Source organism: Camelus ferus, chromosome 19 (assembly GCF_009834535.1).
Source record: "Camelus ferus isolate YT-003-E chromosome 19, BCGSAC_Cfer_1.0, whole genome shotgun sequence".
Taxonomy (NCBI): domain Eukaryota; kingdom Metazoa; phylum Chordata; class Mammalia; order Artiodactyla; family Camelidae; genus Camelus; species Camelus ferus.
Genome location: NC_045714.1, coordinates 21,175,676 through 21,200,364, shown reverse-complemented (window position 1 = coordinate 21,200,364; position 24,689 = coordinate 21,175,676). Strand labels below are relative to the sequence as shown.

General features: G+C 43.5%; 1 protein-coding gene and 1 long non-coding RNA gene across 11 annotated transcripts in view; both read right to left on the bottom strand.

Moving 5' to 3' along the window:
- The window catches only part of KIF16B (kinesin family member 16B), a 243,920-nt gene that overhangs the window by 155,236 nt on the left and 63,995 nt on the right, over positions 1–24,689 (bottom strand). The gene's annotated exons all lie outside the window — the stretch shown is intronic.
- On the bottom strand, positions 1,744–23,176 carry LOC116657916. Its single transcript, XR_004313087.1, has 3 exons — positions 23,110–23,176; positions 10,258–10,262; positions 1,744–1,755 (listed from the first exon to the last, which is right to left on the bottom strand). It is a non-coding gene; the product is annotated as an uncharacterized LOC116657916 (long non-coding RNA).

Here is a 24,689-nt window from a genome sequence, read left to right as displayed (position 1 = left end):
GAAACTTCAAGTCGTTTCTTCTATTGATCCAGACAGAACAAGACAGACGTGACCAACACCTGCACACCTCACGGTAACATGCCTTTAAGATAAACAGAAAACGTCACAAAGAAGTACAAATAAAAATTAAATGCAGGTTGGCTGCAAGTAGGAAAAATGGTCTAAGATTTCTTCTCAACACAGGATTTGGAAGAAAACAGAGTGCACATTTAGCTTTAACAAAAATATCATGAGTTCTCCAGGCAATCCAGCTATAGTTTGCACGTAGAAGTCGTGAACACTTCAGGAACGATATCTCCATTCACCTGAGAGATAAATCAATGAAGAGGAAAGGGGTAACCCGTAGCCAAGTACACTGGAGGGAAGCAATGAAAATCAGAAAAAGTATTGTGTTTAATCTAAATACAGCCTAGATACAGAGAGAGATGAAAGAAAGAGACCTTTAAAAAAGATAGTGTGATAATAAATCAATCATCTGAAATCAAAACCTCAACTCATGGAAATTTTAAAAACCAACATTCTCCTAAATATCCACTGAGACAATAAAGAAAATAAAACTATAATTAGAAAATAAAATTAAAATTAGAAAATGTTGAGTAATTATACAAAAATATAAAATTACACATCAAAATATATAGGATGCTGCCAAATTTATACTCAAAGGAAAATGCACAGCCTTCTAGAATCTCATTTTTCTACAAATGGCATAAAAATAAACAAAATTTTTTAAAAATACCAAAGAAAGAGAATAGGGAAATAAGACATAAGCAGAAATACTTTGAAAACAAAAGACAAACACAAGACTTGAAGGTACACACAGAGGAAAAAAGAAAGACAAACCCTTTAATACATCTAACAAAAAAAGGGAAAGTGTAAAATATACAAAATTAACAAGAAAGACACAGAAGCAGCACTCTTTGAGTAGCTTTCCAACCTTTTTTCTTCTTTAACTCACTTAGAAAAAAGAACCCAAAACTTAAGAAACCCATTGGTTCTTCTCTCCATGAAAAAACAAAAAATAGGAAAGAAACAAAATCACGTCATCTCTGCTTAAAATAAACGGTCCCCTTTTATCCATCACTACACCTGAAAAGATTAAACACACATGACAAACTATCCAGTCACAACAATCCAGTCTTGAGGTAGTTTATCATTTATATAGAAAACAATTCCAAGAATATCAATGATTGAAAACATCGCCCAACTGAAGCCCAACTGAAGACACTGACTGACAGCAGAGCTCTTCTGGAAATCACAGGCCTCAGTGGAATGCTGACTAGGACTTCTCAATTTACCCTTGTAAATACCAAGTTTTGCTGGCCTAATAAATTACTAAAAAGTAACTGTTAAGTATGAAAACAAACACCCACAGAGGGAAGGGTATATAGCTCAGTGGAAGAGCGCAGTGCTTAGCATTTCATTCATGAAGTCCTGGGTTCAAGCCCTGGTACTTCCATTAAAAAAATGATAATAACAAATAAATGAATAAATAAGCCTAATTACCACCTCCTCCCCTGCCCCCAAAAAACACCCACAGAATGGTGTGCCATATGCCCAGATGAATTACAAAAAAAAAGCATGAATTTTTAGTAAGTTTCTGTCCTACTAGAACAAAGGTGGGTATCTGAGAATTCTTGTCCAAAAGCAGAAGTCTCAAACTGAAGTTTCTAAAAATGTAAACTTCAGGAGGTATTAGGCACGGACAGCTTTCAGGGGGTCAGTTTCCAGATCTCTAACTTCCGCACGTGTGCTTTTCTGAAACGGAGCTGCCTGCGAAGTCACCTGCGAGGCACACCCCAACTCTGCTCTCCGCCCCCACCTCCTTTTTGACACTCGCTCTTCTTCCTTTTTACACCAGAAAGCACACCAGTTACCCATCCTAACTTGCCTACAGCGCACTCAAGGTGCCAGAGAGAAACTTGGAGTATTTGTTTTAAACTGAAGCCCCCTTAATAATCTAGGCATATTATAGGACCTCTTCCTTTCTCTTCTGGCAAACCTGGGGACAGAATCTGGGTGTTTCGACCTGTGCTGGGATGCTCTGGATTTAGACACAGCAGGGTGTCCTGACAAGCAGAGGGACAGGGCATGTTGCAGACAGTCTCTTTATATTAAGTTGGCAAAGGCACTGTCCCCAGCTCTCCACATCCAATTATCCTTGCACTGGGAAACAGAAGTGACAGAGATGCCAGACACATAGATCCTAACGTATTTGTTTCAACTGAAGAATGAAGTTAGATGCTTTTAAACTAAAATCTGTATTTTCTAACCGGAATGACAATAATTCTACAGCAACATGGTTTTCACCACACACACACACGCACACGCACACACATCAGAGACAAAAGTACATTTAAAAGAGTTAATAATATAAAAATGCACTTCCAACCTTTCCAGTGTACACTGAGTTTTTTAAAGTGCCTTTTAAAGTGAAAAAGCAACAGGTATGATTGATAGTTGTCTGATAAGCCAGGGTAAAGCCTTTTTTGGTAAACTTCCCAGAAACTGAGAAAGTGAGTGGTTCTAACGACTGGGTAACAAAGCCTTTGTAGAAGTCGGGTGGCTTCCAATTCTTAACTTTCAACAAAGTGGAAGGAGGACCAAGCCTCAGCTGCCAGCACACTGAGCGATGACAGCTTTTGGAAAGAGGTCACCACGTAATTTTTTGCGTATCACCGAAAACCATTCTGAAGACTGAAAGGACATTGTGCAAGCAGCCCTCCCCCACGTGCATCAACCCATCTACGTGAAAAGGTGTGTCAGGGCCACATCTGTGCCCCCCCATCAATGTCACCGTGAGCCGTCATTAACTGAAGGGGACGTCCCCTGCATTTTGTTAAATGACACAGCTCTCATAGCACGTTTAATGTTTAATAATCAGATATCAAAATGTATACTTCTGTTGCTTTGAGAAAGTATGTACCATAAATAATTATAATGGTACTCACTCTGGAAAAAACTCTCTTAATAATGACAGCCTCGTGGTTATAGAAAATATTTTTAATTACATTTAAATTTACTCGCATGGTTTTATTAAAAGGGATTATAAGATGATCAAAGAAAAACTTCCAAGCACAAAAATATCTTAAACTAGGAAAAACTTCTGTAGGGCAAATTGGATATCTGAATTCAAGGAGAAAAGAATGATGTGAAATTTCCAACAGTTAAAAAGAGGGACCTTTAATGGATGTTGGTGGATATTGAATCCCTATGGTTTTATATTTCACTGGATTCATTTAAAGAGTGATGTTATTTTAAAACGTCATTATTTGAAATCCACCAAAAATTCCATCATGTGCAGATGTTAAATGTGTGACAAAACATAGATACCAACTTACAAATATTCAGGTGAATGCAGAGTTTCACAAAATTCCTTAAGCAGGTATGCAAATGAAAAAGTCACAAGGCCTCTGCCCTCTGGTCCCCAGCAGGGCTGCAGCTGATGACAGCATGCAATCCAGGCTCCATGCTCAAATCGCTCCTCTGGGCACCCTGCACCTGCTGGTACGTTCTTTTTTTTTTTCCACACTTGTCAACATTGCACTTTACGTCTGAACAAAACAATAACAATACATGACATTTGATGTGATTATTTGCTTAATTAACGATGGCAAGACTGCCTGAAAACTTCCATCTCACTGGCAAAACTGGGCACAAATAGTTAACAAAGCAGACATCAAAATCAACCAGCCTTAAAACTGAACTCTAAGTACAAACACTCAAAATAATCCACATAAGCCAATAATCTACCTCTGAACATCACATACAGCTGGGCTGAAAGTTGAACTAAAGACAATTGTTGGTAAAGCTGAAAAACAACTAAAAAATGGGATAGAGTAGCTCCATGAAGATCAGTCTGCGATGGCACAAAGAAGATCCGTGCTACACAGTCCATGTGAGAAATGGTGCAGACTGAAAATGTCAAGAGAAAAGGAAAGGAAGAAAAGGAGACAGAGACGGGTGAGTCAGGTGGAACTTGAGTGGACGTGACTTGAGAGAGGGCATGGCATTTGAGATCATTGCGCAGGGGCCTGGTTTGAATGACTTGGTAAAAGTGTGATGATACCTGCCTTTCATTAGTGTAGGGGATTGGTACGTTCTTTGAACAAGCTGGACTCTCAATTTCTGTTTGTTTTTCATACTTATATCCCAGTTGCTGACCACAATGGCAAACAATAGTCATGCAAAAGTGTTGATTTTAAAAATGAAATAAAATAAAATGACATTTGCAAAAGGTTCAAGAGCCATTCCCTGCTCTTTGAGAACTTGTTCAAGCCAAACACTGATCAGACACAAGACAGCAGGTGGGTTGAACTCTGGAATACATGAAGAGAGGCCAGGAGGTGAGCTCCTAACCACTATGAATTCTAGGAGTGGCCTCTGATAAATCATCATCAAGTGTCCATCCACTTAAAAATAAACGTCAAGGAGACAAGGACTCCTGCTCTATTGCAAAAGCAGACTTAAGAAAATGAATACACGCCCAGAGAAGCATCTCCAGCTCCTAGAAGAAAGAAGTGCTTAACCCTGGGATGGGAAAGGATTTCAAGCAATCATTTATTCTAGCGTATTCTCTGCCTCGAGATAAAACCAGAATAAACCAATTCCACGCAGAGCTGGGGGCTGCACTGTGATTTAACCACAATGAATGGAGGGTCAAGAGGTTCTTAACAGAAAAGGCTCTTAGCTCCACAGCCTCTCCGGTCCTGGGAGGGGGTCAGACGACCCCAGTCCGTCACCCAGCCTCTGTCCTCCACCTGTGGAGCATTCCGCAAGCCTCTAAAGGCCTGCGTGCAGCCATTTCAGTGGGCCTCTGCATTATTTATTCTAAACCATTTTAATATGTGTTAATTTAAAACATGTGGTTGCATATCTGTACATACACATTCCTATACAGAAGCATGCAGGCATCTGCAAAGTCTACACATGAATTATTTTAACTGAGTCAACAACTGAAGGTGAAAGAAAAAAATCACTTTCAAGCTTTCCAATAAGAATCCAACATGCACATTTTTTAAGTGTACAGCATTTACTTAATCACATCATACATTAAGGTCTACACAACCAAGGCCAAGCAAAGCAGATCTATCTTTTCTCTCACATAAAAAAAATCCTAAGTGCAGTTCTTAGTGAACAGACAATGAAATCATTCCTCCTGTACTTCTTTCCTTCCTCTCTTGAATTTAAGAAATCCGTAAGAAAAAAAGAATGATGGACGCTCGATGATAGTGGATGGAGACTGAGTCTGTCTTGTCCCACATCCCCGCTGTCTGGCGCCCAGCCTGGACCACAGCAGGAACAAGTATGTGCTGAACACGTGATACAACAGTGGTCCAAATGGAAAGGATGGGTCTCACTACCGCAAGTCTCAGGTGTGGAGGGGAGGTAGGTAATACAGCAATATATTTTTTTAATTGAAGTATAGTTAATTTACAATGTTGTGTTAGTTTCTAGTGTACAGCATAGTGACTCAGTCATATATATATACATATATACATATATGTGTATATACATATATATGTGATTTTTCACATTCATTTCCATTACAGGCTATTACAAGATACTGAATATAGTTTCCTGTGCTGTACAGTAGGACCTTGTTATTTATCTATTTTATATATAGTAGTGTGTATCTGTTCATCCCAAACTCCTAATTTACCCCTCCCCACCTTCCCCTTTGGTAACCGTAAGTTTGTTTTCTATGTCTGTGTCTCTGTTTTGTAAGTAAGTTCATATGTGTCATTTTTTGGATTCCACAAATAAGTGATATCATGATATTTGTCTTTCTCTAATACAGCAGTTTTAAATGAAGTTTGCTTGGCTTATTTATATTGATATATGATTTTTCCAGCTTTACTATTACTGACATTTAACATATGTAAGTTTAAGGTGTACAATGTGATGATTCGATAACCATGTATATTGCAAAACAACTGCCATGATAAGGTCAGTTAGCACCCCATCCCCTCATGCAGTTCCCTTTTGGTGTGTGTGGTGACAACATGCAAGATCCACTGCTCTCTTAATAGCTTTCAAGTACATGGCACAGTATTAACCACAGTCACCAGGCTGCACGTTAGATCCCAGAACTTACTCCTCTTATGACTGGAAATTTGTACCCTTTGACCAACACCTCCCCATTTCCCCCACTCCCCAGCCCTCGGCAACCACTATTTGATTCTCAATTTCTATGAGTTTAGCTTTTTTAGATTCAATATATAAGTGAGATCACACAGTATTTTTCTCTGTCTCCCTTATTTCACTGAGCATAATACCCTCAAGGGCCATCGCCTTGTGCAGAAGGCAGGATTTCTCTCTTTTTAATAGCTGAACAATATTCCATTGTGTATATATACATCTTTTTTATCCATCCACCCATAAATTAGGTGTTTTCATGTCTTGGCTATTGTGAATGATGCTGCAATGAACACGGGGGTGCAGATATCTCTTCCAGACAGTGACTTTATTTCCTTCAGGTACACATACCCAGAAGTGAGACTGCTGAATTATATGGTACCTCTATTTTTACTTTTTTGAGGAACCTCCATGCTGTTTTCCAAGTGGCTGCACCAATTTACATTCCCACCAACAGTGCACAAGGGTTCCCTTCTCTCCACATCCTTGCAAACACTTGTTATCTTGTCTTTTTGATAACAGCCATTCTGACAGGTGTGAGGTGATAGCTCACTGTGGTTCTGACTTGCATTTCCCTGATAATTAGTGATGCTGAGCATCTTTTCAGCTACCTGTTGGCCATGTGTACATCTTCTTTGGAAAAAATGTCTATTCAGGTCGTCTGCCCATTTTTTAATCACACTGTTTACTTTTAATGGTATTAAGTTGTAGGCATTCTTTATATATTTTGGATATTAATACTTCATCAGATAGCTGATATGGAAATATTTCCTCCTACTCCGTAGGTTGCCTTTTCATTCTGCTCTTTCCTTTGCTGTGTAGAAGCTTTTTAGTTTAATGTGGTCCTGCTTGCTTATTTTTGCTTTTATTGCTTGCACTTTTGGTGTTATCTCCAAAAAATCATTGCCAAGACCACTGTCAAGAAGCCTTTTCCCTATGTTTTCTTATAATAGCATTGCAGTTTCGGGGCTTACATTTGAGTCTTTAATCCATTTCGAGTTAATTTTTGTGAGTGGCACAAGATGCGGCCTAATTTCATTCTTCTGCCTGGAATGTCCAGTTCTCCCAACAACATTTTAACTAAAGAGACAATCCTTCCCCATCTCCTATCCTTGGCTCCCCTGTCGAACGTCAGCTGACTGAACGTGCATGGGCTTCTTTCTGAGCTAGTTCTGTTCCACTGGTCTAGGCGTTTGTTCATTTGTCAGACCGTACTGCTTTTGATTACTAGAGCTTTGTAATAACAGTATAAATTACTATAATGAGCAACAAATGACTCAACACAGATAAGGGCTTGAATGAGAATCCCATTCTGTGATTAATTTCAGAGGAAAAAAAGGAACCAACCTCTGTTTTCTAGCCCACCATGTAAGGAATTCAGAAGTCACCACACGACCCTAATAGTAAGTAAAAACCTAAGGGGGAAAGAAACCTAAAAAATCAACAACTCTTCTTAGATCTGTCAGAGAAGTGGGGTCACAGGGCAAACTGCTGCCCCCACAGCAAGACAGACAGACAGTCAGGCACAGACAATCATGACTTACTGGCGCAGAAAGCCGTGAGAAGGGTCCAGGGCAGGAAGACCTAAATGTAATTTGACAAATTGGTAGAGGCTCAGCATGGACAGGCCTGATGGTTGAAAACCCCAGGGAGGTTTAGGCATGGTGGTGGAGGGGGGAGGACCCTAAGCTTTTGTGAGATCTTCTCCAGGAGCCCCCCAGGTCCCCACACAGAGCATCAGAGAAAAATCCCCGAGCTTCCAGTGGAAGGTGGGGGAAGCAGTCATTTTTGCACACCCAGAGCATTTTGTTCTCAACAAGGTTTGCCCTCATAACCCGCCTGGGGGAGAAGAAATACCCAGCTCCAGCCCCTCCAGCCACCCTGTCCCTCCTAAGGGGTCAGGTGGGGAGGGTATGACTGAGAAGCACGGTCACACTCTGTCCAGGGGCCAGGCTCACCAGAAGATGAGCCCTAAAGCCAGGACTACAGAATGCCTCCCCTCCCAAACCTCACCAGGACGATACTACAGGCCGGTTATCAGCGTCCCCCTCACATAGGACATCATGTCCACCTTTCAGCTAAAAATGACAAGGTCTGCAGAAAGGTAACAGCAGTCTGGAGCGCTGAAAAGGCATCAGAACCAAAGTCACACAGGCAGGAAGGTTGGAATCACCAGACTAAGACCTTTTTAAAACTATAATTAATATGCTAAGGGCTCTAATGGAGAAAACAGACAAGGCGCAAGAACCCTTCACAAAAGTTAACTCAAAATGGGTCACAGATCTAAATGCAAAACACAAAACTATAAAGTTCCTGGAAGACAAAATGGGAGAAAACCGAGATGACTTCTGGCATGGAGATCACTTCTCAGCTACAACACCAAAGGCACTACCAGTGAAAGACGTCATCGCCGAGCTGGACTTCATTAGAAATAAAACCTTCTGCTCTAGGATAGACTTTGTCAAGACAATTAGAGGATCAGCACAAACTGGGAAAAAATATTTGCACCCTTGGTGGTGTACACTCCATGGCCTTTGACACACGTCCCAGCGTAGAAGTTTCTGCCCTAAAAATCTTCTCTGTTCCACATGTTCGTCCCTCCCTCCCCCAACCTAACCTCCAGCAACCACTGATCTTTTCACTGTCTCCATGGTTTTACCTTTCCCAGGACGCCATCTGGTTGGAATCCTACAGTATGTAGGCTTTTCAGAATGGCTTCTTTCACTTAGTAATATGCATGTGGTCCCTAAAATGTTCACTGTCTAGTCCTTTACAGGAAATTCTTGCAGGACCTGTGCAAAGCAGTTGGAGGGATTGCCTCTTCACATGTGTTACTCCAGCGAGGTAAAAATGATTATCATCCCCATTTTAGAAAGAGGAAGCGAAGACTGATCAAGATTAAGTAGTCTGGCCAAAGTCACACGTGAACAAGTCAGGCTTCAACCCCAAATTAACTGCTCAGAGTAGATGCCTTAACCACCAAGCTCTGCTGAGTGGGAGCTGGGGGCGTAACTTAACCCTAATGCTACGTGAGCAAAGAAACCTTCACTGGTACAGAGGTAAAGCCTAAGCCGTCTCTGGAACGGACAGTCTCCCACGCGTCCTGGAGAAACACTTCCTGAATCCCATCATGTGACTGGCACCGCAGGAGTCCCAATGTTTCCATGGTAACATCACGCCATTTGCTCCTGACCCTCTGCGGATGGAGCCAGAACCTCTCGGTGGACTCTGTCTTTGGCCCTCGTGGCCTATTCCATGTGCCATCGCCACACCAACCCCGCTCCAAGGACTGAGTCATCATTTCAGCATCTTGCTCCCAGAGCTAAACAGACTTTGGTGGGCCAACCTAAGAACCTGACCTCCACTGAACACCAGTACTCATTGGACAGAGATGGGATCCTGGTTCTGAGAAGCTAAGCACATCAGTCATTGCTCAGAACGCAGCTATCTTATAAGATAGCGGGTTTTTAGCAGAGAACTTTTCACCATTTCAATAGCAAAAGACCAAAAGGCAACCTAGAAGAGTTTTAAAAAGCATTTTTGTTCTAAGGGATCCATTTAGGCTACAAGTTTTCTTAAATTCTGGACGCAAAACTGAAAAAGGCCCCTTGGCTTAGAGCCAAACAGCAACCCTCAGCACACAGCAAGCTGAACGTGAGCAGCCCCGGGCACATGAGGACAGAAAGGTGCTCCCAAACTTCTATCAGCAAACCTGTTTAATTTTGTTCAATTCAGTATTGCTCAACTTATCTGAACTTTTCTTATCTGGGCTTTTTTCTCTCTCTCTCTCTAGGAACTGCATGAGCCCAGGAACAGCCTCTGAACACACAGCTCCAGATGTCTGCTTCGTGTCGAGAACCGAACTAAGGCCTAGACCTCGGGGCTGGCAGGATGTATGTGAAACGCAGAACTGCCAAGTGTTAACCAAACAAAGGTGTCCTGTGACAGAGATACACAGGGACCAGGGAACACACTTCAGGAAATACTGCTGGGGGAGAGGGTCCTGGACTGAGAATCAGAAGATTATCTTCTGATCTAAACCTGGACACCGACTGCCTGTGCTGAGGTGTCAGAAGCTCCCAACCATGGCATGAAAAGGTTGGAAAAGACCTGCTCTAAAACCAGATCTATTTGAATATGCTATGCCATTAATTCAATGTGAAATGAGAGAAATGGATAAGAAATTGCAATATACCACTTAGCCACTTCAAAAGACATCCTGATGGCTCAGATAATGAAATCAAACGGGAAAAATGTCTTCAGAATGTATGTTCAGAATTTAAATTTAGCTCTGAGTATTTTTCCTGAGGCAATAATGAAGCGGTAAGAGCTTTAAAGGGGAAACGAGGTCCGCTGCCACCTGAGACAGGCTCTTCCTCCAGCCTCAGCACCCCAGCCCCTGGCCCCTCGCCCCAAAAGCACTGAGTTTCCCGGGAAACCCCAGTTCCCCAGGGCGAGGGCGTCTTCTGAGCTCAGGCCATCAGACAGCTTTTATTACCCAACCCAGGACTCCCAACAGCAACTCAACTCTACCCTGGCTTCAAGGTCAATGAGGTCAACTCCTCTCCGAACCCTTCCTGACACCCTCAGACCATCTTCCAGAAGGCTTGACCTGCTGACCAAGCCCTCCTCTGGGTCTTCACCAATCCTAAGACTGATTTCTGGCCATCTTGGCCATTTATTGGCTGTGTGACAAGTTCCTTATCTACTCCAGTTCCCATTTCCTATAATGGAATAATGAGCATCCACATGGTAAGATTGTTACATGATTCCAATAAATTACTACCCGTGAAGTGCTGAGGACAGTGTTCGGCACATCAGAGTACCTGTGGTCAAAACCACCTTCTGCTTTCCCTTTCTTCCTCAGGAACAAAAACCCAGTTTTGCTGGGGATGGCACTGTGGCCAGCTGAAGAAACCACTTCCCAGCCTTCCCTGCAGCCAGAAGGGGCCACGCAGCATAGCTCTACAAAGAGGCATAAGCCAAAGCTGCCAATCTGGGCTGAAAAGAGGGACAAACTCAGCTGACTTACGCCCCACTGCCCCTCCCCACTCCTCGACGAGATCGCAGACGTGGTGATGTGGTTGCAGAAACTGTCTTGAAGACCAAGAGAACTATAAGCCCTCAGCTCTGAGCGTGCCACGGAATCCCTGCCGCCTAGCTCTGTCGCTGTCACCCGGTGAGGGAGAAAGGACAGCCCTGAGCTGGCTCACGGCACCTCTTCCCCTGGTGCTGTTGTCTGCAGCCAAATGCATCCCTGATACAGTGAACTCTTACTAACCCACCACCTGTAACCATTTATTTCATTATTTGTTTAAAGTTTGGTTCCCCCCAGATGGCAAGTGTCTTATTCATGTTGCCACCGTCTCTCTCACCCACCCAGCAGGTGCTCAAAAATGTAAAATGCACGAATGAAGTGACAACAAGGCCATCGTAGTTTGTCCCTAGTTTTTTCCCAAAAGAAAAAAAGAATTTTCCTCTTCCCTCACTACCTAAACCGAACATCCTTTAGATCCTTTAGCATTGATAAAAGTGCTCACGGAGTGCCTGAAACCACAGTCCTTTATTTAACAAGCCCTAAGCACATTCTGTTCCAAGCACTACTTTCAATGCTTTTCACAAGCGACTCCTCTAATCCTCACAACAGCCAGGTACCGTTATCTCCCTCTCACAGATGAGGAGGCTGAAGCACTGAGAGGTCAACAAGCCGCCCAAGGTCACACAGCTGCAACTGGCAGAGCCGGGGCTGGGTTCCACGCAGCTGGGCTCCAGAGTTCATGGCCCTGTCAATTCTCTGCCGCCTCCCAGTCACCAACGGAGGCAGCACCTCCTTCTTCCTGTTTCTACGTAAACGAGGAAAAAGCTGGGAGAAAATTTAGTCTGAACATCTATCAAGGTCCTTGGCTCCACAAACCAGCAGAAATCAAGCAAGAAAACGCTGTGTCCACTATAAGAAGAGCTAAGGTTACTTTGCTGAAGGAAATATTATCAAATGCACGACTGGGATAGAAAGAGGCAGAGTTGTGTGTGTATTTTAATTCTCTTCAAAACTTCTAGAGTTGAAAATGAGGAAAACTCAAGATAAAAGAAGAAATAGAGTTACAAGAGAAGTCTTCTAAGGGGCAAATGTAAGCAAAGGATAAATAAGGCTCTCTAGCAGCAAGCAAATCAAAATGACCACCTAACACCAGATTAAGAAAAATCATTTACCTGTTAGATATTATCCAGGTTCTCTAATCTTGAAGCAACTTTGGGAAAACTATTTTAAAAACTGAAAAAAGGACCTCTCAAAACATGAAGGCACGTTTACATCTCTTAGCAGCAACTCTCAACTCGGCTGCAAGAAGCCAGTCCTTATACTTAACTCTTCACAGTTCTCCTCGCACAGATTAGCATCCGGACATCAGCACCCAGGCCCAGGTCCACTGAGCACACGTGTTATGACCTTCCAGACAAATTCACTATCAAGGACCCCGGCAGTCAAAGCGGAGAGAGAGCTGCTTCTTCCTAACTCCAGTGACATCTAGTGCTAAGAAACGGAAATGCACCCAGGAACACAACGTCCTTCCAATTAGCACCATGTTAACTGCATATTATAAAACAGGAATGTGTATAACTCAAAAATATAGGGCTCTTTCCATAATTGGAACTGAGAATTGTCAACTGTCTTCTAACCCAAAATTCAAAATATCTCAAAAGATAAGCCCATTGAGAAGACACTCTTCTTTGATTGAGGGGAAGAAATCACTTTGCTCTCCAAATTTTTGTTTGTTATAAATACAAACATAGCTTTATTTACTTACAGCAGGCTGGGATGTTAGGAGAGTCTGCAGACATTAAAAGATTCCTGTTAAATTTAACCAAAAAGCACTCTGGCTTAATGTGACAATAAATACAAGCCATTAATTCAAAACCAACTTCAAAAATCTCTGAAGGAGCATAATTTAAATGCAGATGAAGCCCATTATAGAATGGTTTGCTGATTTAAATATGCCATGGGCTAAATCCTGTCTCCAAATTTTACATATTAAAATTATATTCTAAAAGATGCAGGCTAGCCAATTCTCTTTATCAAAGTAAAGCACCATTTTGGAATTAAGAATCAAAGGCATTTGGGAACCATTTTAAATAAAAGATAAGTAAGATATAATTAAAGAGCACTGGATGAGGAGGAAAAAAACAGAATCTAGCCCTGGTTCTAACTCTAGAACTTCAATACCAACTCATTTAATTTCTCTTGGCTTCAAATCCCTTATTTAAAAAAAAAAGGGGGGGTTGGGGGGGATGAAGAGAGGAAGAATGTCACCCGATTTCCCTCTCACCCCTCGTCCTGACAGCCTATGTTCTATGAACAAGATGATCTTTAACACCTCCTTGAGCATTTTTTAAAAATGACTTACACCACACACAATGACGCAGCACTTCAGGAAGACAGTCCTAAGTACGGCTAAGACTCAACAAAGGAGATGTGAACTGAAATCAGCGTGAGGTATATAAAGGTTTCTTCAGGACGTTTAGATGATGGCCCCTGACCCGGATCAAAGACATCTTTAATCGCATCCACTGTGACCTTGTACTTTCTAAACCATAAGGCTTGCCTTTGTCACTAAACCAGGATATTCATAAACATGCTGGTCAAGTGAGGTCTGGGTACCAGAGTAAGTTTAGGTCTTTGTTTAGTTCACAGAGAATGTTTATCAAAAAGCCTCTCTAAGATGAGGAAAGAGATCCAGGTAATTTAAAACATGCCTGGAGTTTCCTAATATAGTCATGGACGTTACCCTCTCACTTTGCAGAGAAAGTGGTGGCCTAGCTAAAAGCAACCGCTGTGGGTTAGAGAAGAGACCTCAGGGGGTGGGGGAGGGGGGGACCAGGAGAATGAGTTGTCCAGCTCAACCAAGACAGGAAATGAGGTAAGTTGAACCCAAAAGACCTACTAGATTTTGGTCGGTTCCAGATCACCACCTGGGTGTGCCCCCAGTATCTCAGGAAGTCCCCCTACTGCCCGCCCCGGGCACTTGTGAGGAGTGAATGCAGGAGGGAGTAACAGTTCTCCAGGACCACAGGGGCCAGTCTACGCGTCAGCCAAGCCAGGGGAGCTGGAGGAGGCTGGAGGCGCAGCCTGGACGGAGGACAGGAAATCCTGGGACAGGTCTCTTGATGACCAGGTCCAAGGCAAAGACATTTAGAAAATGAGGCTAATTAAAAATAATATACCATCAGGAAACTCAAAACAGAACCACAGCGTGATACCACTGCACACCCAACGAAAATGGCTAAAATAAACAAACAAAAAGACAGAAAACAGCAAATGTTGGTGAGGAGGTGGGAAAACCCAGCCCCTCACGCGTGGCAGGTGGGAATGTCAGTGGTGCAAACACTTTGGAAAACTGCTTTCAGTTCCTGCTGAAGTGGGGTGTGCACCTGCTCTCTGACCCAGCAGTTCTGCTCCTGGAGGAACACCCAACAGAAAGGCTCATGCGCCCCCAGCACGTGCCGTTCACAGGCCCGCTCACGGCAGCGCTGTTCCCCAGTCACAACCAGGAACAGCCCAATTCAAAGAGCAGAATGAATAAACCAACTGACGTAGCCACATCTTGCAATACGACGCAACAGTTAAAACAAACACCACTATAGGCGGACTCACTAACACGACGCTGAACGAGTGAAGCCTGTCACCAAAATAGCACACTGGGTGCAATCCCCAATGTACTAAGTGTACGGGCGGGATCAGCAGAGCTACGCCTCTAGAGTCAAGCCAGACCGCTTCCTTGGAGGGAGTAATGACTAGAAGGGGTCCCGAGGGGACGCGGAGGGGCTGGCAGTGCTCCGTTTCTTCACCCAGACACCGGGATGTGTGGGTGCGTTTACCTGGGGAAACCCACCAAGCAGGACACTTAGCATTTGTGTAATCTTCCGCGTGCATGTGACACGTAAACACCCAGACTGAGACCAGGCTCCCAGGGTGCGCTCAGAAAGGAAGAGTGGTCCAAACAAAGGAGTTCTGCAGCAAGGGACAAGGAAGCCCCCTGAGAGCCGTGAAGACACAGAAACCAGGCGGGGTCCCACGGGGGTAAGTCCCCGAAGCCCCCTGAGAAAGGACCCACGTCCTTCTCAGACGGAAGGGGTCCTGAGGGCTCCCCTAACCCTCCCACTTGTCCATGACTGAAAAAAACAGACAGAGAGAACGAATCCTTCGGTCAAGGTCACACAACTAGTTAGAGACAAGTCCAAGTGTAAAAAGCCAGTCATCTCAGTTCTATGACTTAACTGATTAGAAAATAACCAAGACATTTCAAAAGAACGAATGGTGCTGCCAGCCAGAATGGGACAGACTCCACGGACATGGTTTTCGTCCGTCTCATTTCATGAGAGAAGCAGACAGGGGAAGGGGGACCTCAGAAAGAGCAGAGAAAGCAGTCTCAGAGAAACGGGGAACACAGCACACTGCAGACAAAACAGAGCAGAAGGACCGCTGCACCCCTGCATCGCAAAAACACAACACTCTGCACGTCTGGACCACTCTTCCTTGCCAAAGAGCACATTTCAGATCTCTGTTCTATAAACAACCACCACTGCAGTTAAGTGCATAGGACAATCTCACGTGACGTAAAGAACTACCTATAAAGGTAGACAAGGATGCACAACTGGCTGGACACACTTCAAAAAAAAAAGTCTGAAAGATGTTCAGAGAAATCATGCATGTAAGAACAAACTTTAATAACCCATTAGGAAAAAAAAATGATACCCAGGAAATAATCATGATTCTTTTCTTACAATAATGACTAGAAATGAGCCAAGGCAGAAGAAATGACTACGCCCAATGCTGGTGGAAATAAAAATCCTCAGGATTCTGATTAAAGAAAGAGCATCAGAAATGCAAAGGGAAACCTGAGCCGTTACTTCAGAGGAAGCAAACCTTGTCCTGACATTTATGGAGATCACAGAGCAGACGGTGTGTACACAGGGGCCGTCGGCTATGTTGGTTTTTAAAACTTTGATGAACAGTCAAATTCACAGCAAATAAAGGGTCACTTTTTCAGAACTCCTTTTTTCATTAATCTTTAAAACATGAAGAAGGAAAAAAAAGTCAATGGTCAGAGAAAGACAAAAAAAACAATGAATTAGAACATAAAAAAAAATAGTGAGGTCAATCTGAAACATTTAAGAACTAGACAGCATAGTGAGGTCGCAAGTCACCTTCAAGACAGGGTTCAAATTCTGACCTCACTACTCCTTCCTTAACCGAGTGCCCTCTGGGCCTCAGTTTCCTTGTCTGTAAAGTGAAAAATTACATACATACACCCCTCAGAAGGCTGCTTAGCAGAACAAATTAATACATATGATACTTAAAACTGCAGTGCAGGTGGCTACTGAAAACTTCAGATGTGACTAATGCAGTGAGAAAACCAACCTTTCAACTTCTATGTAACTCGCTGGTTTAAATTTTTAAATTGCGCTCCATTAAGTTACTGGAAGACTTAAATATCTGAAACATAGTTTGCATAAGAATCTACTTTTCAACTGTAAATTTTATAAAATCAAAACACATATCAAGTGTATCTAACGTAAATTTAGCACTGAATTGATATTCACTGTAAACGTAAAATTCACGCCACAGCAAAGATGCATTAAAAAAAAGATTATGTTCCTCATTAATAATTTTATATTGATTATGTCAAATGGTAATTTTTTATATAATGGGTTAAATAAAATGTACTGTTAAAATTAATTTCAGCTCTTTCATTTTAAATGTGGCTATTAGGAAATTTAAATTCCCATATGTGGCTTGCATTACATTTCTGTTAAACAGTGCTGCCTTAGAACAATGCCTGCCACATAGTTAAGGCTGCAGTAAATATTATCCACTGTTATTTCTATTAATATTACCATTATTAATTACTAAGTGCAAGGCAGTTTGAGGAGCTCCGAAAACAATTAAAACAGGTCTCTACCTTCTGGACCTCAGAATCCAGCAAGGAAAACCAGACACCGTAACAGCTTTACAGATCACAAATGATTAAATATTTATCTGTGAAAAGAAGGAAACTTGCAGGAAAGAAAAGTCTACAAAGAGTGTATTCACCTCACTGAAGACCTTTGAAATTGCCGTTCTAAAAAACTACAGAGACCAGAATCTGTGTTAACCACCCAATTAGACCAGATCCAGATGCAAACAGAAAACAAAACAAAACAAAACATTACGTGAGGAACCCACACAGACTGAAGGCAAACATCTGCTCTTTGTGGATGGAGGTGGGGGAGCTGCTTCTGAGAGTCCAGACCTCATCCACTGGGGGGTCCTGTCTGGCTCCCGAAGCCCAGCCTGCACTGAGAGGCAACTGGGAGTAAGGGACGTCTGGATCTGGATCGGGGACACTCTGATCATAAACACTGGGCAGACAAGTGCAGGAGAAAAGCAGCCGGAGCCAAATTCTCACCAGGATGGAAGCCAGAAAAGGGGGCCCAGGGAAGGCACACACCCAGCAATGCAGGGTCAAGTGTGTTTCTAGAAGCACTACTCTTAATAACCAAGAGATGACAACTCAAATGGAGATCACCGACAGGAGAATGGATAACCAGAGTGTGCACAGCTGCGTAATCAAGCAGACAGCACTGCTGACCATGGCACGGATGAATCCGAACATCAACATGCTGCACAGAGAGCCAGAAACACACAGAGGATGTGCTGCAGGAGCAGGCCAAACCCATCCAGGCAACGGCTGTCAGAGCACCTCCGGGAGATGAGGATCGGAAGGACTGGGGAGGGACCAGAGGGAACCTCTGTGGAGTAGGAGACAACTCTGTTCCTCCATCTGGGTGTGGGTCACAGGGGTGCACACACACACACACAAAAATCCGTGAGCTGTACAGTTCTCCGGGTTTGCACACTTTAAAGGTGCACACTTTGTGTATGCTGAACCTCAATTAAAAAGGAAAAAATCTCAAATAGTTTTTTAAAAGGTCCTGTGAACAAATCACCCTATTTAACAAAAAATAATCTATTCAGCTGAAATATCTTTTCAAATGCCATCACCCAACGTCTCCAAATGCTTGCATGAGCCTACAATCCGGAAGCTACAGAATACTGCAAGAAGTTACGTGCGCCGTGTTTTCCTGGGAGCCCGTGCCTGGGCCACAGACACGTGGACATGTGCTTTAAGTGATAATCTTCCACGTGCTTAGGGCTGCAGGTCCCAACTCTTGGGAGGCTCAGGGAACTTGTTTAGAAATAGAGATTTGGGGGTACCATCTCCAACAACTCTCCTCCCATGACTCTACAGATCCCAGAAAATGGTCTTTTTAAAATAGTTCCCAAGGGATTCTGAGTGGAAACCACTTCTGTGTGAAAAATCAGCTTCTGTGACATGCACAAATCAGCTTCTGTGACATGCACAAATTGGCTTTCGAGACACTCGACTTAGCAACTTAAAGAGAACCAGAGCTAGTTCTGCTGTTAGATTTCAGTCCAATCTGCTCGAAGTGCCAGTACAATTTTTACTTTAATAGCAAGGACAAGAAAGACTAACAGAGAATACATTAATAGAGAGTAGACTGGATCTAGAAGAAAATGAGCATTTTTGGTGACACTTGTGTTATGAGGTTCTTTCAAGGAGAAATCACAGCTGTCTGGAAATAACTCTTCTCATGTACAGACACACAACTTGCTCGGAAAAGCTGTTTTTAGCTGGCAAAGCCGGCACCGTAAAGCTTTCTATGAGATGTTAGAAATTTACAACCACCTCCCTCCTTGCAAGTATCAGAACATCCTGGTGACAAATAGAAACATGCAATTCCATGTTCGCTTTTCAGTAGATGCCCACTGCTAATTACCCTGTCTTACAGATACATACGTCTCATAACCACCACTTTTGTTTGCTAAGAGACTCGGAGCTCTACCACCTGGAGTGAAAAGAAAGGACGGTCATCCTTAAATGATGCAAAGGCAAAACCCACCCAGATGCTAAGGAACAGTAATCTCCTAAAACCTGCGGCTGCAAATGGAAGGCAGAGCCAACTCGCCGCTCGTAGCAACCGTTGCTAGGTGGATGGGGCTGGGAAACACTAAGCGAAAAGGGTCAGCTGGAAACGAAGCCCAATTCAAAACCACATATGAAAAGCGGAAGAAGAGAACACACGCTCATTAAGGGCTCATTTTAAATCACATAATCCATGCAAAAAGGGCACGAGAAATGTGTTTAAATACATGGAGTTCATCGTGTGCCATCCTTCAATCCTAATGCCAGGAAAGAGTGATTTCTCCTGTACGGAGTATCTACGCCACAGTGCAGATATTCAGGGGCCCTTTCACATACAAGCGCATTACAGGACTCCTGAGTCCTACAGGAAATGTATGAAAGTATTTTCTCTTAAGAAATAAAAGAGTATTTCAACTAAGTTGCATCTTCTGTTTGCCTTGAATATATACTACAGTAAGTGCCTGGTTCTACATCTACGGTGGAAAATGCGGATGGCAGCACCAAGATTCACCTGCTCCCCCACCCCACAGTGCACTGCAGCTGCTGCGAATGGGCCTGACCTGACCCCAGCTCAAGAGGAGGGTCCTGGTTCATCTCAGCCAATCAGAGAAATTCATTCTCTTATCAAAGTGACTGATTTAGGTAACCAGGCCTAAGCTGGTCAGCACAAGGCCCCAGGGATTGGTTCACAAAAGCATCAATCAGTCAGCACAAAGCTCAGAATTTTGCTGGAGACTCCGAAACCCAGACCCTTTGAATATAAACCATGTGGTAGGTAAATATAAAGCTCTGCTTGCTGCTCTCACTTTGCCTGAGAGCCTGACAATGAACTCATTACACCAAAAAGGCAAAGCCAGAAATAGTCCCAGAGAACCTGAGCCAGTGCCCTGATCAAACCATGCTTAAATCCCATCCCTACCTCCAGACCACCTAATAAATCCCTTTATCATTTAAGCCAATTTGGAATTGGGTTTTCTGTTATTTGAAATTAACAAACAAACATAAAATGCTACATGATGAAATGTCTTAGAGGTAATGACACTTCATAGCTGTGTAAAACTAAACTTTCAAAAGTTTGCATCTACATAATTTCTGTCCAGTTGGGAAGACACATTACTGGCAAACCAGTTTCACATATAAGAGGGTGGATTCAGAGCAAAGAAGTAAGAGAAAAATCATATGTTGGATTATACGTGGAATCTAAAAAAAGCCTAAAAACTAAACAACATGAAACTGAGCTTACAGATACAGAGAACAGATTGGTGGCTTGTTGGTTGCCAGAGGTGAGGGGGGTGGGGAATGAAATGGGTGAAGGGGATCAAAAGATATAAAGTAAGTAAGTCCGGGGATGTGACACACAGCATGGCGACTACAGTTAATGATACCGTATTGTATACTTGAAGTTGCTAAGACAACAGATCTAAAAGTTCTCACAAGAAAAAATTTTTATAATTATATATTGATGAAGAATTTTTTATTTCACTTTATATTTTTTGTACATACATATTTTTATCGCTTAGCTAGACGTACTGTGATCACTTCACAACATACACAAAAATTGAACCATTATGTTGTACACCTGAAACTAACATAATGTTAGAAGTCAATAATACCTCAATTTAAAAAAAGGGGGGGGAATTAGTTAACACTACTGTAACGCTTACAACACTGACTACGTGCTGGTCACTGTTCTAAATGCTCCACACCTACTTATTTCTCGCCGTCTCTGACAGGGTCTGTCGCTGTCTGCATCTTGCAGGGAGGTTCTGAGAAAAGGAAAGGCCAAAGTGACTGAGGCTGGAACGCGCACAGACCCAAGTCATTAGGCCACCAGGCTGAGAGCCATCTCTCCGCTCCCAGGCTCTCTCCACCTCCACCCACTCGTCTCCAAACTCCCAGCTCTTAGAACTCCTGCAAGGTGAGGTAAGTGTGTTCCTGGATGACATCAACAATGAACAAGTTGTACCATGAAATGGTTGCTTTTCAAGCTTTCCTGCCAACAAAACCAAGTTCCCACAGTTGGGTACGCCCTCTAAGTCCAGGTGCACATAAAGCACCTCCGTACGGCTGGGCAGTCTCTTCCTCCCGATTGTGGCAGTAAACACGCAGCTGGAGCCTGACGGCTCCCATGGCTCACTGCAAAAGACCAGAAGGGAAGCCCCGCGTGCATTCACAGTAATTTATCACACTGTTCCAACGTTTCACAGGGCGCATTTAGTCTGATTTCTGAGCCTTCTGCTTCTGAAACGTTATTCCAAAGTAAGAACCAACAGATACTTGCAATACGTTAATTTATGAGCACCCCCTGTGGGATGAAAACTGCCACGGAAAATAAGGCAGGCTGGGCGTTATTAACACATCACAGCTGGTTCTGGGAACAGCTCGCTTAGCCTCTGACCCTGCCAGGTTCTCAGGCATCTCCCTATCAATTATCAAATCCCAGTTCAAGAGAACAATGAACTTTGTTTATTTCTTCACCTTTCACCTTAAAAAACAGTTGCAAGAGCAGAACTTTAGACGGGAGGGAACACACAGTCTCATGGGAATTAGCAGCCAGAGTCTAACTTTAAGGAGGCCAACAAATTAACAACTGCATTCTATATAAAGCGCAGTAACATGCTTCTCTTGCTTCGGAGCAAGCAAGAGCCAGCGAGATATTATGTGTTGATGCACTGAAAAAAATGCAGAGCTTTGCCCTCGGGGGTACCAACAATGACTTCTGTTCAGACAGACACAAAGTCATCCACATTCACCTGCACATGAAAGCAGGGAGGCAGTTTGTCTTAATGCTGTAAACAGTACGCATGACCGTCCTAGGTCAAATCCTAGGGCATCAAATGCCCAAAAAGCTCTTCACAAGGAAGCGACCCACAGTTGAAAGAGCTGTCTCCTCCGTAACCCAAAATCGGAGCAGAACCAATGTCCATGAACAGAGCTCCCTACTACAGCTACCGCAGCTTCAATTCTTGTACCAGAAAGAGGTCAAGGTTAACAATTCTAAAGGAGACACAGGCCACCAAAAAATATCATCTCTCATCGCTTTGTGGGTTACCTGGAAACCAGAGAATCCAGAGCCCTGGGCAGCAGGGATCCAGAAACCGCGAACCTGGCCTGCCACAAGCCCACGGAGCACCAGCCCCAGTTATCAGTGCTGCTTCCAGTGACGTCCCGTTACAGCCCCAACACGACATATCCACAAAACGGAAAACTGCTGACAGCACGAAAAAATTGTTTTATAGGTTGCCATAATCTTCCAGAGACAAAAAGTCAGCTGATTGATTCTATCATAAAACAGAAATAAGTTGGTTTAAAGTATGCCTCTCCATGAAATTCAAACTCAGACAATCTTAAGCCAGTAAAGGACTCCAATTTCATTTTATTATATTCCTTATTAGTCAAAACATTCTGAAAGGGTGAAAAATGTTCTTCCAGCAACGTGTGACCCACTCCTGCCATGGGCTTGTAGTATCCCGCCCTTCTACTCCCTAGAGATGGACTATTAAGACAATTTAAACTTAAGTCAGTTACATCAGGACCCAATCATCACAGATTCAAACATGTGCCCTCCTCCAAATTCAACTTGACAAACGTAGTTTACTGTAAGAAAAGAAAATCCATACAATTAATGTTTGGGGAAAAATAACTTTAACTCAAACTTGCGCTTGTCCAAGGCTTGGACAGGAGGCTCACTTTTGAAGGACAAGTCTCTCCAAGTCCCTCTGCCCATGAGCCGTCTGCTCCCCAGACCCACGCCTCCCCCGCACCAAGCCATAGTCTAGGGAAATCACGAAAGTAAGTCACGTACCGGAGTAATCAAAGGGTATGTCTGCAGTAGGGAAGAGACCCTATTTCTTCTGGGAAAAGAATATATACATATATCTGGGAGAATATCCGGTCAAGCCAGCGGCGTGGTAGGACTACGAGCTTGCCTCTCCTCACGACTACAACGAAACCACAACTGACTGCTAAACAACCATCGAAAACAGACAAGGACCTAGCAAAAAAGACCTTCTGCAACTGGAAACATAAAGAGGGAACCACGGCAGGACAGTAGGAAGGGCATGCTCCCAATACTATTGGGCCCCATACCCCCGGGGTGAGTGACCCACAAGCTGAAGATCTGTTAAGTCGCAGAGGCCCCCCCACAGGAATGAGAGCTCTAAGCCCCACGTCAGGCTCCCCTGCTTGGGTCCCGGCACTGGGAAGGAAGGAGACCCCAGGGCATCTGGTTTTGAAGGCCAGGGGGGCTTGGCTCTGGGAGCCTCATTGGACTGGGGGAAACGGAGACTCCATTCGTGTGAGAAGCATACACGAAAACTCACATGCACCAGGTCCAAGGGCAGAGGCAGTGACTTCACAGGAACCTGGGCCAGGCCTGCCTGCTGGATTTGGAGGGTCTCCTGGTCCCGTGGGGGGTGGCTGCGGCTCACTCAGGGGACATAAAAGCTGGTGGTGGACATTTTGGGAGTGTTAATCTGCATGAGCTTTCCTGGAGGCTGACATCTTGATTGGATCATTAGCACCAAGACCGAGCCCCACCCAATAGCCTGCAGGGAAGCCTCAGGCCAGATGACATACAGGCTGGGAACACAGCCCCACCCATCAGCAGACTTCCTAGGCCACAAAGGCCTCTAGACACAGCCCACCCACCAGTTGTCCAGGACCTAGCTTCACCCAACTGTGGGCAGGCACTGGCTCCTCCTGCCAGGAACCCTGCATAAGCCTCTAGTCCAGCCTCGTCCAGCCTCATCCACCAGGGCAGATACCAGAAATAAGAAAACAATAATTCCAAAGCCTGTGGAAGGAATCCACACACACATAGAAAGATAGACTATATATGGTGGCAAAGGAATATCTCCCAGGCCAAGGTACAGGATAAAATCCCAGAAGAAGAAATAAGTGAGGAGGAGATAGGCAATTTATTTGACAAATAGTTTAGAGTAATGATGGCAAAGATGTTCAGAGAACTCAAGAGGAGTACAGATGCACAGAGTGAAGTTTTTAAGCAAAGAGTTGGAAAATATAAAGAATACCCAAACAGAGTTGAAGAACACAATCACGGAAATGAACAGCACACTAGAAGGAACCAAGAACAGACTAAATGAGGCAGAAGAACAGATCAGTGAGCTAGAAGACAGATTAGTGGAAATCACTACTGCAAAAGAGAAGAAAGAAAAAATAATGAAAAGAAATGAGGATAGTTTAAGAGAACTCTGGGACATGAAGTGCTCTAATATTCACATTATGGGGGTCCCTGGAAGAGGAGAGAGACAGAGAAAGGACCTGAGAAAATTTTTGGAGAGATAATAACCGAAAACTTCCCCAACTTGGGAAAGGAAACAGTCACCCAAGTCCTGGAAGCGCAGAGAGTTCCACACAGGATCAACCCAAAGAGGAGCACACCAAAGCACACAGTCATCAAATTGACAACAATTAAGGGTAAGGAGAAAATATTAAAATTAGCAAGAGAAAAGCAACGAATAACATACAAGGGAGCTCCCATAAGCTTATCAGCTGATTTTTCAGCAGAAACTCTACAGGCCAGAAGGGAGTGGCACGATATATTTAAAGTGA